Genomic DNA, 17,896 nt, shown 5'->3' with positions numbered 1-17,896 from the left:
TTGAGATCTGGCAGGTCTGTGCTGGTGATTTGGAAATTCAGATTTTCTGTACACTGAGACCTGTTTTCTGGATACTTGCAGGTTTTATCATGGTCACTGAAATTCAATACACAAGGACAGATCTATCCTTGCTCTTGGTTTAGGTGCTTGATTTAGGAAGCAGCTATCACGGAACAAGCTGAAAATACCAACTGGCATGTTGGTGAAGGCAATACGTCACACATGCATTTCTTCTGCTGGATGTGTACAAATATGGGACTCACGAGATGACACACTCAGTTCTGTGGCTGCCATATAAAAGATTAAAGCTTGGAGCAGTTTGTTTGATTAATTCCAGTGTAGCAGAGCCCGTTGCTAGTATGTGACCAGAGGCACAGAGACAAAGGAGGGTCTTCAGAACGTGTTAACTGCAGGGGGGCGGGGGCGGCTTTCCCAAAGGTCACAGAACAGGGTCCATCCCGGCTCCGTGGGGAAGTGATCTCCCTGCAAGAGACAGCAAACGCTGCTTTTGCATACACCAGGCTCTTATTTCCTCATGATGTGACAGCACGAAAGACAATCAAAATTAGTTAATATATTAATTCTTTCCCCCCCTCTTTCTTGATGAGTCATTGTAATTACTGAAAACTAGCATGTTTTCCAACATTAACATATTGCATGGGCTATCAATATTCTAATGGACTCTTTCATATTCAGAATGTGGAAGAGGGTTGCTTGAACATAATTTCCTGTATTTAATTAAGAGGCTTACATGTACATGGTACTTTTCAGAAACGTGAAATGGCTAATCTCAGAAAGGATATTGTCAGGGTGCATAGTATGAAATTATATATTGCACTGTCTTCCCATATCGGTATTTTCCATTAATGAAAATCTTAAAAAGCAACAGAAAAAAACCCATATCATGAAATGATTATTCAATAATTTTACCAGTGAATGTTCTCACATCTGGGTATTTTGGGTTTCTTCTTACAATCAGAAAATACTGCCTACAAAAACTCTGTTGGTCCTTTTATATTTGCACAGGGTCACCTGGAATGATCTCAGCATTTCCACACGAGCAGTAGAGAGCTGCTATTTCTAGTGTCAGACTTGCTTTCTGGTCCAACAGGTATGGGAGTACATGCTGAGGTTCTATTACTGTGAATTGTATATTTATAATCTTTAAAGCACCTCTTTTCAGAAGCAAATTAAACTCCTTGGACGGGATTTGAAGTGTTATTGAGTTTCCTAAAATGCAGATAATCTCTAGCTGGGACTTTTAGAATATAAATTAGGACTCCTAGATACTTCTGAGAGTCCAGGCTGGTACGTATTTGCATCTTTAGGCCAAACGTGGCCTCACTTCTTGAGGGTGGGATTTAGGAAATGCTATCATTTGGAGATGTGTCTGAAAGTATGCAAATATTTTGCTGAATAAGACCAGACTTTAGAACTGTGTGTTTCAATGTTTTGTGTCATTTGGCTGACAGACCATGCTTTGAATTCTGCGAGATGTGTGTGGCTGGCTGAATTTCAGTACTGTGTTTCCTGAATGTGCAGGCTTTGTGCAGAAAATGGTGGACTTCACTGCTGGCATCAGTGTAAGAAAGGAAGGTTTTCTTAGAAGCTTCCTGATGTGTTACCCGAAGTCCCTTAAGGTAACCACTTTGCTGGTGAGCCTGGGCTTGCAAGCAGCTTTAAACTCTGTTTTTATCATGTCCTAAACTCTGTGAGATAATCTCTCAGATTAGAATGTAAAGACCTATATAAATCTGTCTTTGTGGGCATTCTTCCTCCTTGCTGAAAAATAAAATAATCTCATTAACATATTTAATAGAAAAATTAGTCCATCTTTGCTTTTCTTTCCACCTATTTCCTTCTCAGTGCTGAGAAAAAAAATTAACCTTTTGATGACCAAGGTACTGGGTATGTTCACAGCTTGTACATGTTGTGGTTCTGGAGTTCTTGGCATTGCCAAGGACAAAAGATTTAAGATTATGAGCAGCCTTAAGGCTCATCTCCTGAGCAACAAGTTTCTCTGCAAAGCTGCTGTTGCGGTATCTTTAAACAAACTGAACTATTCTAACCAGATGTTGGGATTAGAGGTAAGGATTAAAATTCTCTGGTCACTCCCATTTTTATATAATTTGGCAATATTCAGGGCTGAATATATTGCAGTTGGAGCTTTGCGGCCAATGTTTCGTTGCAAATGTACTCATTGTTAGAAGACAACATAGATTTGGTTCGGAAGCACTCTGCATCCACTGAAATAACAATGTATTAGAATTAATTTTAGTGCTAAATCTTCAACACAAGAAGGTGGGCAGCTTGGTGGCTGAGACTTGTTCAGGAATGGTGCCTGCTTTTTGCATTTTTAGAAAACAAACAACAAAACCTGTGTAGAGTAGAATAAAAATCATAGTGGTAGAAAGATTCAACGAAAAGCCTGACATTCTTCTGGTGTTCAACAGCCCTCATAACAATGCACATTGTTCTACTGCAGCATGTCAGCCACCCAGGGGATTCAGATCAGCAGTGGGGAGATTCATGGTCCTGCAAGAAAATTTATAATGGTGACCAAAATGGAATGAGATCTAATTTCCCCCCTTTTTACATATTTTATCTTGAATTGTACCTTATGTGACAGGACTGCAATTAATATCTCTTGTAAAACAGAAGGCTCGTTAAATTGGCCTCATTATGGTTGCTGAGCTGGTGTGCTGCTGCTGAAAGGGATTCCCCCATTATCTGTGTTTGACACGTGCTCCTAATCAACCAGGCCAATTCTGCTCTATCAAAGGTCTGTCACATGAGGGGAGATAATATTTATTCTGACTTGTACTATTAACGTAAAAAATGTAGGTTGTGTTGGCAGACACATAACCCTCTGTCACAACTAGTCACACAGAGCATTTATCGAGGTGTTCCCTTTCTGCAAAGGTGACCCCAAATATAGCCCACTTCACCTTTCACTGCCGAGGACCCTGGTCGTTTTAGTTTTTTAAAACCTCTACTTTAAGGGAATATTTATGAAATGAAACCTCACAGCAAGAAGTGTTAAGGTGCAAGATTAATGTCAATTCTGCAATTTCCTCCACAATTTATTGATGAAAAAATAATCCATCAGCCCTACATATCCAGCTTGCTTTGGAAGCTTGTTAGCAATAAATATTCTCCTTTCTGAGAGATCTTAATATGTGTCACAATATAACCTCATTTGCTGAAAATTTTCTGAACACTTGGTTTTGTTTCATGATGATACTCAGTTTAGCTGGGACAGCAATTTCCACTGTTTTGAGAACTGTTCATAGAAAATGGATGAGGTTTAACAGAGGTGATACTGTTTCAGTCCATCGGGTTTAGCTACAATAATACCCTAATGCAAGGCTTAAGAACATCACCTGTAAAAGGTTTGCATAGATATTTTTGAACTGTTGCAGTGTTAACTGCTCAAAAGAAACATTTGTAGCTGTAATGCAGCCTCATATGTTTGAGTGGGAAACCAACCGCCCCAAAACACAAGCCAAATGCTCTCTTATTTACATGTAAGAAATTTTGGATAACAAGCTAGATCCATACAAATGCTATATATCTATATATACACATATATATGTGTGTATAACCTATACAAATGCTACAGACATATTTTTAATTTTTCATCCTTTTCTTTATATGTATGCAGCATCTCTAACCAGAGGAGGATGCTTCCTTGTCTCCAGTACTACAAAGCAGCTTCTGATTTGAGGCAGAAGATGGGAACTGGGAGGAAGGGCAATTGACTGTGCTCATGCCAACTGTTGGGATGATGCTGCAACACCCCGGCCTGGCCTGATTGCTGGAAAAATGACAAGAATTGAGGTGGAAGGGTCCTATGCAAGTCCTTATTGGTTGTTTAAACTCTTTTGGTTTTTTTTACATCAGTACAATTTTTCTTGGATTACCAGGAAACTGAGAGAGCACCGACCTGCATTTTGCAACAGAGCCCTTGTTACAGCAGTGCTGAATATTGGCAGATACTTCAGACTCTGCAACCAGGAGAAAACAAGCATCCTTCCTCCCCAGAAAGTGTGGGAGTGTGCCTGTTGCAGAAGTTGCTGTCACATCAAGGAGAAAGGTGGGATGTTGTAGGGGTGCTGAGCCTGAATGACCTGAGTGAAAGCAGATACTGTCCTGCACGTGCCTGGAAGAGGTTTTGCAGGAAGGTCCTTATGAGCACAGCTTAGTGCCAGAGCCCTTGGCCTCCCCTTTCCTTTTGTCTTGGGGCTGATGGCTGAAATACCGCTTGTCCAAGAATCGGATGATTTCCCAGTCACTATTCTGTTCCTGGAAAAGCTTTTTCTGCTAATGAGGGCCTTATGTTTATGATTTGCTTCGCTATGCAGAAAAGCTTCTACTGGGACTGTAATGCAGAAGACAACATTTGTCTCCTTCTCGAAGAGAACTCAGAAGATCTGAGTCAGTGAGTTGATGCCAAGAGACTGGGCCTTTTATTTGCTGTTGGGAAGGGAACTCTCCTTTTTTCTTTCTTTCTTCCCTTTCCAAAGCAAAAAGCTCTGTAGTGTTTCTCTGGTCCCACACAGAATGACGAAGAAATAGCTGTATTTTACAAATGAAGAGACAGAACACCACACTAGGAAGATTTTGTTTTTAGGTACAGCGTACAGAATGTTGAAATATTTTAAATCAGTCAGCCACAACTTGGAAATTATTAATACATTTTTCAGTCAAACCACCCAAAACAGATGAAGCTTAAAGCAAAATGAGGTTTCTGATCATGTAGATAATAATCTTTCCTTTTTGCAGACTCATCTTCCATGAGCTCCTAGTATTGTGTGTACTTCCAGCACCATGTAGTTGATGCATAATTAACAAGGTTAGTATAATGCCACATTTGTTTATTCATTCCTACTTCAGATTTATTAGATGAAATATCCTTAAAGTCAGCATTGGAAAGCAGAAAGCATGGAGCTAGATTTTTGATGAATAATTTGTTGTGAAGCTGATGCTTTTGCAGATGTAGATCATCAGTTAAATAAACATGACTGCAGACAACAGATTGGTCCTGGTGGGGAAGTCTGTGCTCCCTGAACCTTTACCAGTCCCACTTGCAGGAAGTCCCTGCAGGCGCTGTGGTTCTGCTGCCCTGCCCATGCAATGAGCTGCCTGTCAGCTGCACCATGGCAGTCTGGAGTGGCAGAAAGTCACTGTGCTGGGAGCAGTCAAGGCCTGCACCTTAGCTCAGGGTGTTAACTGCTCCTGGCTCCAGCAGGGCTTGGAGCCAGACCTCTCTTTAGTTATTGACAGTTCTCAGAGAAGAGGACACCTGTGTGAGCTGCAGTTTGCATGGGTTATCAGAGCACAGCTCTCCTTGTGCTTTCCAATTTTCATTCATTTTTGTTGCACAATGCCTTATGCACTTTGCAAGATGTGGCCGGAAGGATGCAGAAACACGTCCGTGTTTCCTGCAGTAAGTCCATCTTTCCCACTGTAATGGACTGAGGTCTCAAAGGGAAAGTCCAAGAGTTGATAATGGCAGGGAATAACTCAGTTAACAGGACTGAGTGGGAAAACATTGAGAAAGTTGCAATTCCAGGCATGGTCTGATGCAAGAGGTTGATGTTCTGTAGCAATTTTTGAACATAATTAGCAAACAACCATGGCCAAATTCTTTCCTCTGAGTCCTCCTAATTCGGAGGAAAAAATGGAAAGAAAAATCTTGCACATGCAGAACTCAGAAACGTGCATTATTTCAAAACAGTGGGCTAAAAATACAGTTTGAATTGTTTAGAGCAAAGATAACCCTTTAAAAAGTCTTTCATTTAGAGATCTGGCAAACTGGAGAAACAGAAGTGAAGATCTCTGCTTGCACTGAGAGCTGATTCCTCAAGGTCAGTGACACTGGAGTCAGTTTTAGCTGATTGTGGAGGACTTAAAATTTTTTAGTAATTGCACAGAGACATCTCAATATATTGTCCAAAGAATTTAATGAAACCAAACTTAAGTTGTTTATTTGAAAATTCTGAGGCAAAGTATTTATGTTGTGAATGTTAGACTGTAGGAGTCAGGCTGGCATTTTGCCAGAAAATGTGATTTTTTTTGGGGGGGGGAATTTTGTGGAAATTTTAAGAGAATATAAATAGAAGCTGTCTAGCAAAAGATATGAAATCCAATGTTTCTGTGTACTGTAATATAGTTAATTAAGAAATACTAGAGTTGTGAACAATTGAACAATGCAGGGAGCAGAAGAGGAACTCCTGTTCATCCTTTAATCCTCTGTAATTCCCTTCTGATCAACCTAAGTATTACAATGACTGATTTCTAACTGCATCCAACCAAAAATAAAATTGTTTCTTTTTACTCTTTAAATTTTAAATCTGGCGTAGATTTTTGGAGAGGAATGTCTTTATGGAAATTGGCTGTGCCAATGGACTTGGAGTTTTCAAAGGAAAGAATTTAAAGAAGTTAGACTCCAATTCAGCACCTTATCTAAATATTCCCCATAGGTAGCTATGTACTAGCTGACTAGCTGCTAAATTGATAGCCCTCCTGGAACCATTATCCTTACACTTTACTATCACAAAGGCCTTCTGTTTTAATTCCTTATATGTAAGGAAAACCAGAATGGGTTCCAGTGTGAATAGGACAAGAAAATGGGATGCACATGTGTGAGAAGTTTAACATATGTGTAAGTGCTCAAAGTACTGCAGCCTGTATTAATAAAAATTACAGATTTTTATTACAATTTTCAATTACTTTTTCACTCAAAATAGTTATTGAATGGCTTTCTATTTTTATTTAGAAATATATTTTATTTTAGAGTTTATACAGTATTTCAGGCTGCACAAAACATACAGTTCTTACTTGCACAGCAAATGGAACAAGTCATTATGCTGGAAAACTGCTGTGTCTGCCTGAGTCTTCTCCCAGTTTCTCTCAGTTATTACAGACATCTTGAAACACCTTCCTTTTATACACTTATGCCTACCTCGCATCCATATTTTCTATCCTCCAGATCATACCATATTAAAACAGTGTGAAGGTGAAAAGTGATCGTGGCAATGAATCAAAGTTATTTCAGGAGTAACCTGATTTTTACTTTTCTATTAGAAAGTAGTATTTTTATAATAAACTAATTTTTTTGGCAGTCATTACTCATCAAAAAGGATTTTTGTGTATCTCCAAAGTGGTGGCTCAGTGGTTTTTTATTGCCTCTAAGCCTAAACTTCAGCAAGTGTGTGATCAAGTATACTGGAAAAATCCTTTGTCCATTGCTAAACCTTATGAAATTGTAGATCAAAAGAATTTTCCTATCTTGCAAGGACTGTGGTACTATTCATGGGCTAAAAATGACTGTCAGAGTAATAAAACAACTACTGTTGTCAGGGAAAGATTAAAAGCAGCAGCTGGATTGTACACAGTCAACTTGAAAATCTTTCTCTAGGAAGGTAGATGCTTTAGAAAATGATCTGGCTTTTCAGTTGATTTGCCATGATTGGCAGCCCCATAAAATGGCTACTGACACAGGAACTTACAAAAGAAAGAAGCCTTTTTTTCCCTATAAAAGAGCATATTCTGCTGCTTGCCTTCTCCCAAATTGGACTCTGCACTTGGAAGTGAGATGTAATGCAAGTGTCATGGTGATGATGAGTGCCAGCCTTTTCCTCTGTTTTATCCAATTTACCTACCCTTGTTTTTTCTGAAGTCATTCCTGCTGTCAGCTTTCTGCAGCTTGCGTTTTAACCTATGCTCATTTTACCATTTTAGTTGTGTTCCTTGAGTTCATCTGTACGTTTTGCAATTCTCCTTGAATTCAGGATATTGCCACATCAGTTTCCATGTAATTTTTCCAAGATGATAATCAGATGGAACAGTACCAAATACATCTAACCTCCATTCAGGTTCTACCTTTATCCCAGTATAAAGGAGTGAATATTTTTAATTGTCTCCATACTTATAGACATCCTATTCCTCAAATTAGCATGTGTGCAATGTTTGAAACTTTATTTATGCAAGGTCAGCGTAATAATTTCTTTAATTAATTCCTTCCATTCCATTTAATTATCTTTCTTATTTATAGTCATCCAGACTTTCTTGTTCTACTGAACGAAGCAGAGTATCTTTCTCTCTGTATGACAAGATTTGGCCATCTGCCTTCCACTTGCTGGTGATTTTTCCTAGACTGTATTTCTCTTTGGGGGTTTCTTTCCTGATACCTTTTTGATTTATATTTATTTATTAACATCTTGCCTCAAATATTTCTCACTACCTAACTTGCTAACTTGGAGAGTAGTTTATCTTTCTTTTATCCTGACAGCACCACTGGAAGTTAACTCTATGATTTGCCAGCCCTTTTCTCCCTGGCTTTTGATTCCAGCCCTCCTTGTACTGTAACTTTGGGCTCCACATTCCCCTATGGTCACCGCTGCACCTCCCCTCATGTCCGCTTGACCAGATTATCAAATATAAGACCTGTTTGTCTGTGCTGTTTTCCCTTAGGGTTATGTGCAACGGAATTGTGAGTAAACAACTTTGTTCCACTATATCTCATTTTCTGGGCACTGGTCTTAAACCCACGTATATGCTTGGCTTTGCGGGTCTAAAAATGCATGTGGGTTGCCTAATTTGTCCCATCTCAGATTCAGTGGTGTGCATTGTCTTCTTGCCCATTCAGATGCTGGACTTGGGACACACTGCCCACAGCTCTAGGTAATATCAGCAGTGTTCCTCCTTTCTGTGCTGATCATGGAAAACTTCCACCAGGAGCCAAAACCCACTGTCCCTTCTGATCTCTCTTCAGTGCCCTGCTTGAGAAACACAAGCTCCTACTGTAGGTGATGGCTGAACTGATTCAGAAAGAATGGTGTTCAGGAGAGCTGCTGAGCAGGAGAAGTGCTGGATGCAGCCACTGGCACATGGGCAGGCACTGTGATCCACCCCCTGGGCACTTACCCTGCCTAAAACTCCTTTACCCAAACCCCTAAGTGCAAGGGTCTGAATGCCTTTAGCTTCTTCTTGGGCTCAGGGAAACAGCAGCACCAAACCTCACTCTCGCTGACCGTGGACCTTGGAAAAGAAAAGAACAATGTCTGACGTTTTTCTGAGATCTTTCTGAAGGAGAAATGCAGATAAAAGCAAAGCTCTTTGTGACTGATTTTTTTTCACTATCTACTTGAAAGGCAGTGGGTCAGAATTAAGGCATTTTTGCTGCGGAGGAAATGTGTGGGATGTTGGCTGCAAGCCAGTAGCCACTAACATCCCTGCTGCACTAGGAATACTTGAATGAAGTGGGCGTCAACCTCGGGAGAGCAGGCAGCACTACCTACATCAGAGGAAAACCTCCTCATTGAGATTCAAGGAGTAAAAATATTGAATGGAGATAAACCGGTCTGGTAGATTTTTCTGTGGGGGACACTGAAAATTCAAGAATCATCATCCAGTCTGGAAGATCGTCCTCTAAGCTCCTGTGCCTGTCAGGTCCCATTCATTCTACTGGAGAAGAGATCCATACAGTTCCTGGCTTTTCTGACAGTTTTAAAGTTTCATCTTCCAGTTCTGTTTTCTCAACACAAAGAATGATGAAATAACATCCGGAGCTTTCAGGCAATAGTCCATGCTACAGTCAGTCTTCTAGTTTTTTTTCCCAAAACCAGAATGAAGATCTGAAGTGTGTCAAATGTTTCCTTAAAATATAATTTAGCCAAACACTCATCCTGCTTGTATCCAGCTGCATATCCCCTGGGAAAAATAGAAGTGATTTCTAGAGTTTCTTTGTATCACTAAATTATGAATCTGAAAGATCAAACAGAATACTCTGTGTTGTCTTTCTCGTTGTTATCTGCCCTTTCACTGAGTTAGTCACCAGTTCTATCCAGTCTAAATATAAGCACATTTTTCTTGAATCACGTCCATCATCCCATCTTATCTGTGACATCACTGAATTATTAGAAACTAGTACATTCTTTTTTTTTTTTTTTAAAGAGGGGAAATGGCAATGATGGAAAAACGGAAAGGAAATGTTTTGGCTAAGTGTTGGCACTGGACAAAAGAGGCCATATCAAGGCAGAATGGCTAGAAGGCATCACAAGTACTTTAAAATGCTCTTGTCCTTGCAGGGAAAATAAAGAGATCCTGGACAAGTGACAAAATTACTTCAGTGTAAATCTAAATGTTTATATGGCAGTGATGATTTAGATTATGGGTAGTTGTACATGTTGGCTCAAACATGTCTGGTCTAACAACACTGAGGTTACAGAAAGATGGGGGATCCAAAATGACAGCTGGCTAACATGGAAGGGGAAAAAAAAGTGAATTTGAGTAGGATTTGGGAAAAACTAGACCTGTGAACTGGAGCAGGTCTACCAAAGCAAGGTTATTATTTGCTTTGGTTTTATAATGGATAATAGCTTTGTGTTGACAATTTGCCTTTCAAATTCTGTTTTTGGGAATGACCTGTAACAATGTGTTTGTGGACAATTGGTTTGCAGTGTCCTACCCCCTGGACAGCTTTAGTGCCTTGGGGCTGCACAGTTCCCGTGGCTGGGAAACCAAAAATCACTAACCGACAGACAGAGCAGGTCTGGGGTGGTTGATGGGTAGTGTCTGATATGAATCAAGCATGAAAGATCAGGGAGAGAAATGTACTTGCTGGAGCAAAACTAATTGTTGGTCTTCTAGTGAGTTGGAAAAGTGAACTAGGGCTGCAGCTTGAAAAAAATGAGTGAGGCTGAAGGACTGTGCAGCCAGGAAAGGCCACTGACTGATGGGTGTGATGGAAGTTCCAGCTGCCAACATAAATGCGGACATCTGTGAGAAGAGACAGAACAGAACCAGGAGTCCAAATCTGAGATTAGGGGAAGGACCTGGGAGAAAGCTTAATGGCAGCAACACGGGAAAGAGAGATGGAGTGATGGAGGTTTGGACGCAATATTGGGAGATACTCAGACACTTCAGCAAGAAAAACGGCCTGAGGGGTAATATACTCAGGAAAATGGAAGAAGACAATGTAACTGTAATGTCTTCTGCTGTGAAGGACCTTTCTTTTTCTGACATCTCTGGGTAGTAAGCAGCAAATTAGCAAATCCTCAAAATGGATTTGGAAAGTAACCACACTATCTGGTCTGAGAGAAAAGTTTAAAACATAGTTTTTTTAAGGAAAAGAAAAATGTGCCAGAGGGCTGAGAGTTCTTAAGACCAAGTTATAAACCTTTGAAAATAGGATTTTATAATGGAAATGCAGAGATCATTAACTATTGTAAGCACCTCTAAGAATGACACCTCTATAGTAAATTACATTCAAATTAATATAAAACTGTAAAGATTCCCTGACAGCTTTGATTATGTAAGTTGATTTTAGTAGTTAAATGTTGACTTTCTATAATGCATTCTCCAAATATTATACTGAATGCTGCATCATATATAACAATTACCATGTCACAGTGCTATTTTGTGTAAATTAAATTATTGACAGCAATATAATTTTGTATTCACTTTATTATTTTGATCCATTTTTCTGTCAAAATATACAATGACTCTTCACTAGATTTAGAAACCAGAAAAACTCTTTAGATGGTGAAGTATTATTCTCCATACATTATTTTTCCTTAGCCTGTAATGAGTTTGGGGGAGAGAAGGGGAAGCAACATTTCCTTCCTTCTCTGACATTATGTGTGTTTTTAGACACATTGTCAACTTTAAATTGTGTTTCAGTAAGTGTGCTTATCAGAAAGCCTGCAAAGTCCATGGCATGCCTGGTCAGCTGTCCAGGCATGTGGCAGAGATGGTGTTTTTAGCATGCTCCAGCACAAGTGCTGTCCTGAACCACAGGATAGGGTTTTTGATATGGTTATGATTATTCAACGTAGCTTTAAAGAGGGTCCGTTGTATATCACAGGGTCAATACTTCCTATTCTTTGATATCTCTTAGGGATTGAAGTGAAAAACATCATCTGTGTGGCACAGCTCCTTCTTCACACCTTCTCTTCCCACTTGTGGGATATGGCAACAGTGATTCTCCATCCTTGGATGCCTGGAAAGCACTTTCAGGTTGTGGTTGTAACTGCAGATTAATACTTGTAAATGTAGCACTTAAAGTTATCTCATTTACCCTTCTCCAGATGCACAGCCTGTCAACTCCTTGTGGCCTGCTCGACACCGCAGTGCAGAAACTGGGACACAAGTTATGTCTTCCTACTGTATCTCGGCCTTCTCCAGGCAGGTACCCAGACCTCCAGTGTGGAGACAGTCCAGCTGGCTCAATTCACGTAAAGCCCAGTGAGAAAGACACAAGGAGGCCCCAGAATAACTCTGAAACGTTTTTGGGTGCCATCCTACAAGGTGAAAGAAATGGGCTGAGCTGCTTTTAGGTAGAAAAGAGGGATGAATCCAGCACATCACACACCATGGGTAAGGACTCGAACTATGGGTATGAAAATTCCCTTCATTCTGAATGGTGGCAGAAAGGCCCAGAAAATGCTGATCTTCTCAGCTGGTCCAGTCCAGGGAGGTTGAGGAAAGCCGACTTGGTGGCTTTCCTAGCAGGGTTTAGTTCCAACTTTGGTGCAGCCAATCCTCAGTCATATCTGCATCTGCTCAGTAATAGAAAGCAAAGGCACACTGGCACTCCTGAGCCTGGGAAGCAGTTTCTGGTCCCTGGGCCAGTAAGTGCAGACTTGTTTGTGGACATACAGCTGTGGGCTAGTTACCTCTTCAGCAAACCGGCCCAGGTCTGTATCCTTAGTGCCCTGTGAGCCTTAAACTAAAGATTTTTGCATAGTGAGAGTGGGACAGGGGATGAGAGGTAACTGGAGGGCACTCTGAGTTCACCATAGATTTAGCAGTGCTCTCTAAATATGTCAAAGTTCATTTGTCTGTTGTCCTGAGTTTGGGAACACATAAATAAAATAAATGTGCTTTCTATGGCAGCACAAAACTCATCCGATACTAATGAAATGTGCTTAGCCATTGCACATGTGCTTAATTCAGTATGAAATGTTATTGTATTGTTATTATATTGTTATTGTTATATTGTCAGTTTTAAGGGACAGAAGCCCAGAGACACTTGGCAAGCCCTGATGGGAATTACCGGTAGTACTGAAATGTCACTTCTTAGCCTGGGTCATTCATTTTTCCCTTTGCTTAGACTGTTTGTAATTGATATACACTGCATGTTTAAGATCTGCATTGTGGTGGCAGTAGTAGCAGTGTGAACATGGAAAAGAATCTGTTTGCTTGAAGACTGATGTCTTTTTCTCTTACATGGTCTGATAGAAAAGCATTACAGCTCTATCTGCCTTGCCCTCCTAAGATATTGGTATTGGCTTTTATTCTGTTGGCAAACTGAGCTTATTCACAATTGTTGCAGACACAACTGTGGAAGCACCATGTCAGCATGACCATTTCTGTTAGCTGGTTTATAAAATGCCAGGAAGCCATTGATGGATGGAAGAATCACTTCCTTCTAGTTTCTTGTCAAACATTTAGTAGCCACTTGTAAGGAAAGCTCTTGTCCCTGCATCTTTCTGCATGTATTTTCATGTATCTTCCCCTGTAGGAAGCAGTTTCACACACAAACACGTTACAGCCGTACAGTTTTAATAGAACCAGCTTCACTTGAGAGTAGACAAATAGACTTGGGTCTTCTTCTGGCACAGGCACAAAGCATTAAGATGTGATGCTGAGTTTCTCATTTGGCCTCATTTCTTGTTTGATTTGCCAGTGTAGGAGTTAATGGTATAAACACAGAAATATGGGGCATAGGGAGCAATACGTTCTGTGCTGTCCTGTTCAGGTAGCTCTGTTTCTTGCTGGCTTTGATAATATGTTGCTCAGAGTAGTTTAAATGGCAGGGGGGATGAGGAACAGGTGGTGATGAGAGAGAATTAATGTAAGAGGACATGGAGAAATCATATTGCTCCATAGCAAGTTGCTCCTCCCAGCATATTTCTGTGCTAGCCCATATAAGTGGGACTCTGTAACAGCATCCTGTGACTACACCAGAAGATGCAATGGTGTTGAGTTCAGGTATTAAACAAATATATATCCTGGTTCATCTAATTTTGGGATCTGAAATTTTAAGTTGCAGTCATTCCCCTTGATGTATGAGTGCCCAGACACTGTGGTGATAAGCTAGGCCTTGTTAGCACCTCAGGTTACTAACCTGAGAGAGGAACTTGGCACAAAAGGAGGATTTAAAGCTAAAACAGAGCAAACAAGAACTGATAACTGGTAAAGTCATCCTGAGAGTTGGGAAAGATGAACCTGCTGGGCAGGTATTCCCTAATGATGTTGTTTTGACTTTACTAGCCTGCCTTCTCCTCGATGTATCTTATATTCGCTCAAAGAAAATCATACTGCTCTTCCCAGTTATTTCAAAGTAAAGTCACAAGAATAGCTTGTTCCCACTCTATTCCAAATATAGCTCTTGGCAGCAATTGCTGAGATAAGGGGGAACTACCAAGGAAGAGGAAAGACGGGAGGGGGAAGAGGGAAAAGAGAGCTGAAAAGGTTGGACAATAGGAGATACATGAATGAGAGGGGAGGTGAAAGAACAAGGCCAATGCAGTGCAGCAGAGAAATATAAATCAAAGATAGAAACAAACTCCTGCAAAACAGGTGGCAGCAGCCCAAATATAGGATGAAAAGGACCATGCCAACCCCCAGGAGAAGCTGGAGTTTTAGCCTTGCAAATAACCAAACCGTAAATAAAATCACATCAAATTTTGACTTCCACTCAGATTGTAGGGGTTATAGCATCAGAAAACTTATGCTAACTTACACCACTTGAAGATCTGGCCCTAAAAATTGTAAAGCAAAACATCTTGCTTATTTAACTCTCTTGTGGCTTTTTTTTTTTTTTTTTCAAATTCTCTGCTCTAGTAACATTTGCTGTCAGCTCCTGACAGAAAGCCATCCATTGGTTAACTTTGCTGAAAATGAACCTGAAGACCCTTGTCCTCAGGAATTTACAGTCAGGATGGTGAGACTGGAGCATGTAGACATGCCCTCAGGAGCAGAAAATAAATGCTGATAAAAAAATAAGGAAAAACCAGAGCCAAACTCAGACTGACTTACCCAGAGCAAAGAGCTGAGGGGTTCCAATGCTCAAGGCAGACTGGTTTACGACCAAAGCACAGAGAAACGAGACATAAATGGAAACAGGTTTTGAGAAGTGGCACACAGACAGGGCAAAGGCAAATGAGTGCCTGGAAATCTAAGAATCCTGTGAGTGGCTCCAGCTTCCCTGGAGGGGTGGGAAGTTTCTGAGAAACACCCCACAGAGCTCTTCTGTATCTCTTCTCAGAAGATTGCTTGGAAAATGGTGCCAGAGTTTCCCTGCTGGTCTGCTGGAAAGAGGTGCCATACCTGACCTTATTCCTCAGCTGAGGATTAAAAGCTGTGCTTGGTTCTGAAGGCCCCGTTTCCTACAAACTGAGTGTGTCCAGAAAGCCTTCTGGCAAGCTTTCTCTGCACTCGAACACTAGGTAATGGGACCAACAGGAGAACTGAAAATGTGACTCTTGCTATACTTCTTTTATTTCAGCCCTTCAAGGAAGAAGGCCACTCACATCATTAAGAGATGTGCTCAATTAATCTCTCTCTGGACTAAAGGCCCAGCCATGGGACAAGGCAGTATTTACAAAAAGCACAGGAGACACATTAAAGCAGGAAATACAAGGGTAAGTGAAACTAGTTTTGGAAGAAAGGACTGGAAACTAAAGCTTAGTAGGCAGACAATCACTATTCAGAAACAAAATCGTCGTTATGTTGAGAGTCTTGTCTCATGAATGATATGTGTATCCCAGTTATTTTCACAGTTATGAGAAGCAACTTTTTTTTCTTTTCTTTTTTTCTTTGTTCCCCTGGCAAGCAGCATGCAGAGCTGATATTTTAGCCTTCCAGCAGGGATGCCCCTCTGTGGGTTGCTCCCAGCACCTCTCTGCAGTATGTGATCCTCGTCTTGATACCTTTGGGGCTGCAGAGTCACAGCCTGTGGCTGGGATCTCTGACTCCACAGGGCTATATTCTCTCTATAGGTAGCACAACTGTGATGAAAACCTTTAGGGGTGCTGTTACACGGTGAAACACTTCCAGGGATGTGGCAGCTGCAGCTTCTTCGGGCAACCGGTGCTGGGACCTCACCCCCTCACAATAAAGAATTTAATCTTAAAATCTAATCTAAACTTGTTTGCTTTCAGTTTAAAGCCCTAAAACATTTTTTTTCCCTGATGCCATATTTCAAAGTATAATCTAAAGCAGAAAAGGTGTCACTTGGTCTGTTCAGCTGGAGGAGACTAAGGGGAGACCTTGTTGCAGTCTACAACTTCCTCGTGAGGGGAAGAGGAGAAGGGTTAGATGCTGATCTCTGTGGTGACCAGTGACAGGACCCGAGGGAATGGTCTGAAGTTGTGTCAGAGGAAGTTTAGGTTGGATATTAGAAAAAGGTTCATCCCCCAGAAGGTGGTTGGGCACTGGAACGGGCTCCCTAGGGCAGTGGTCACAGCACCAAGGCTGACAGAGTTCAAGAAGCATTGGGATGACACTCTGGGGCACATGGTGTGACTCCTGGGGATGGTCCTGTGCAGGGCTAAGGGTCGAACTCGATGATCCTTGTGAGTCCCTTCCGACGCAGCATATTCTGTGATTCCGTGAAACACCAGCAGCACTCAGCCCAACGCATCGCTTTTTGCTCAGCTGCCGAGTCCTTGCTGACTCCCGGCAGCGCCTTCCCCCAGGAGAGGGCAGTGGAGCCCGCACACGCTCCCCGCTCCCCTCCCGCCGCCGGCTGGGAGCACCCGCTCCCGCTCCCTCGGGTGTTCCCCGAGGAACGAACGGGGTGAGTGGAACTAGGACTACGGATTTAATACGTGTGCTAGAAACCGTGTACGGGAACATCCAGGAAATGTTCTGCGTGTTTAATAACGAGAATAAGTTTTGAGCTAACAAGTTTGTTGTTGCTTTTATTTGACTGGAAGTTTGCTCTGCCACACACACTTGTCCACAGCCACACAAACTTAAACTAGTAGCTTGCTGATTCCATATGAGTTTGTTTAATTCCTATAGCCCGAATTAAAAAATGTTATTGACATTTAAATAGCCCTTCAGGATGCTGCTATGGCTCTCCTGAGCCAAATACTCACAATAAAGTCATTTACTTATTTCAAATTTACAGGCATTCATCCTAAGACAACAAGCTTGCTTGGCTGGAAACCACAGAGTGGTTTCAAGGCACTGTAATTAAGGGCAGACTGGGATGCCTTCTCCTCTGCTCCTTAACCATCCTATTTCCTTGGCATGCCAGCAGTCAGGCAGCTGTTTTCTGTACCTTCATGTTTACAGCAGGTTTCCCTGGCTGAATTCCAGGTTTTGGTGACTGGCCAGTACAGGCTGTGAGCCTGTATCAGTCCAGTGAGGGGCTGGCAGGGTAGACTGAAGGGAAGTGGCTTTTGCCTGCAACTTGGGAATCCAGGGGACACCCTGCCAAAACAGAAGGTATTAGTAAACAAGCATTTCATCCTGTGAGGACATGACAAATCTTTCTACCCCCAATGAAAAGGGACAAATTTAGGAAACTCTGAAATCCAGCTTTGGAAAGAAGATCTCTTTTATATGAAATGTTAAGGAAGCACCAACCTCAACATGAATCTAGCCCAGACAGTTGTCCTTTGCTGTTGTCAGAGGACAGGGTCACTCATTTCCTATCTGAAAGCAACTCCCTGATTGCATCTGAGTTCCCACTCCTGAGGACACCTGCTGAGCTGGGGCCACTTTAACATTCCCAAAACCAGCAGGATGCACAGTGCATTTCCCAAGCAGGCCTACTAGCATCACTGCTGTTAGCACATGAGGTCGGTCGAGTTTTGCTGCAAAAGCATAGTAAACCCCTGGAGAGATGACTCAAATGTATGATGTTACACTG

The 17,896-nt window shown here is 41.4% G+C and overlaps 2 long non-coding RNA genes across 3 annotated transcripts; both read left to right on the top strand.

Annotated features, from left to right (window-relative positions):
- Window positions 1-1,023: 1,023 nt before the first annotated feature.
- Window positions 1,024-4,855, top strand: LOC108640923. Of its 2 annotated transcripts, XR_001921592.1 has the most exons (5): window positions 1,024-1,111; window positions 1,543-1,640; window positions 3,678-3,840; window positions 3,927-4,096; window positions 4,786-4,855. It is a non-coding gene; the product is annotated as an uncharacterized LOC108640923 (long non-coding RNA). The 2 variants fall into 2 exon arrangements; XR_001921593.1 differs by lacking the exon at window positions 1,543-1,640 and having other exon boundaries at window positions 3,665-3,840.
- A 950-nt stretch (window positions 4,856-5,805) lies between these two features.
- On the top strand, window positions 5,806-15,634 carry LOC108640924. The gene is made up of 3 exons (XR_001921594.1): window positions 5,806-5,870; window positions 12,096-12,403; window positions 15,521-15,634. It is a non-coding gene; the product is annotated as an uncharacterized LOC108640924 (long non-coding RNA).
- The last annotated feature ends 2,262 nt before the right edge of the window (window positions 15,635-17,896 follow it).

Source organism: Manacus vitellinus, unplaced genomic scaffold, assembly GCF_001715985.3.
Source record: "Manacus vitellinus isolate BGI_N305 unplaced genomic scaffold, ASM171598v3 scaffold_48_pilon, whole genome shotgun sequence".
Taxonomy (NCBI): domain Eukaryota; kingdom Metazoa; phylum Chordata; class Aves; order Passeriformes; family Pipridae; genus Manacus; species Manacus vitellinus.
This window is presented reverse-complemented; position numbering and strand designations above follow the sequence as displayed.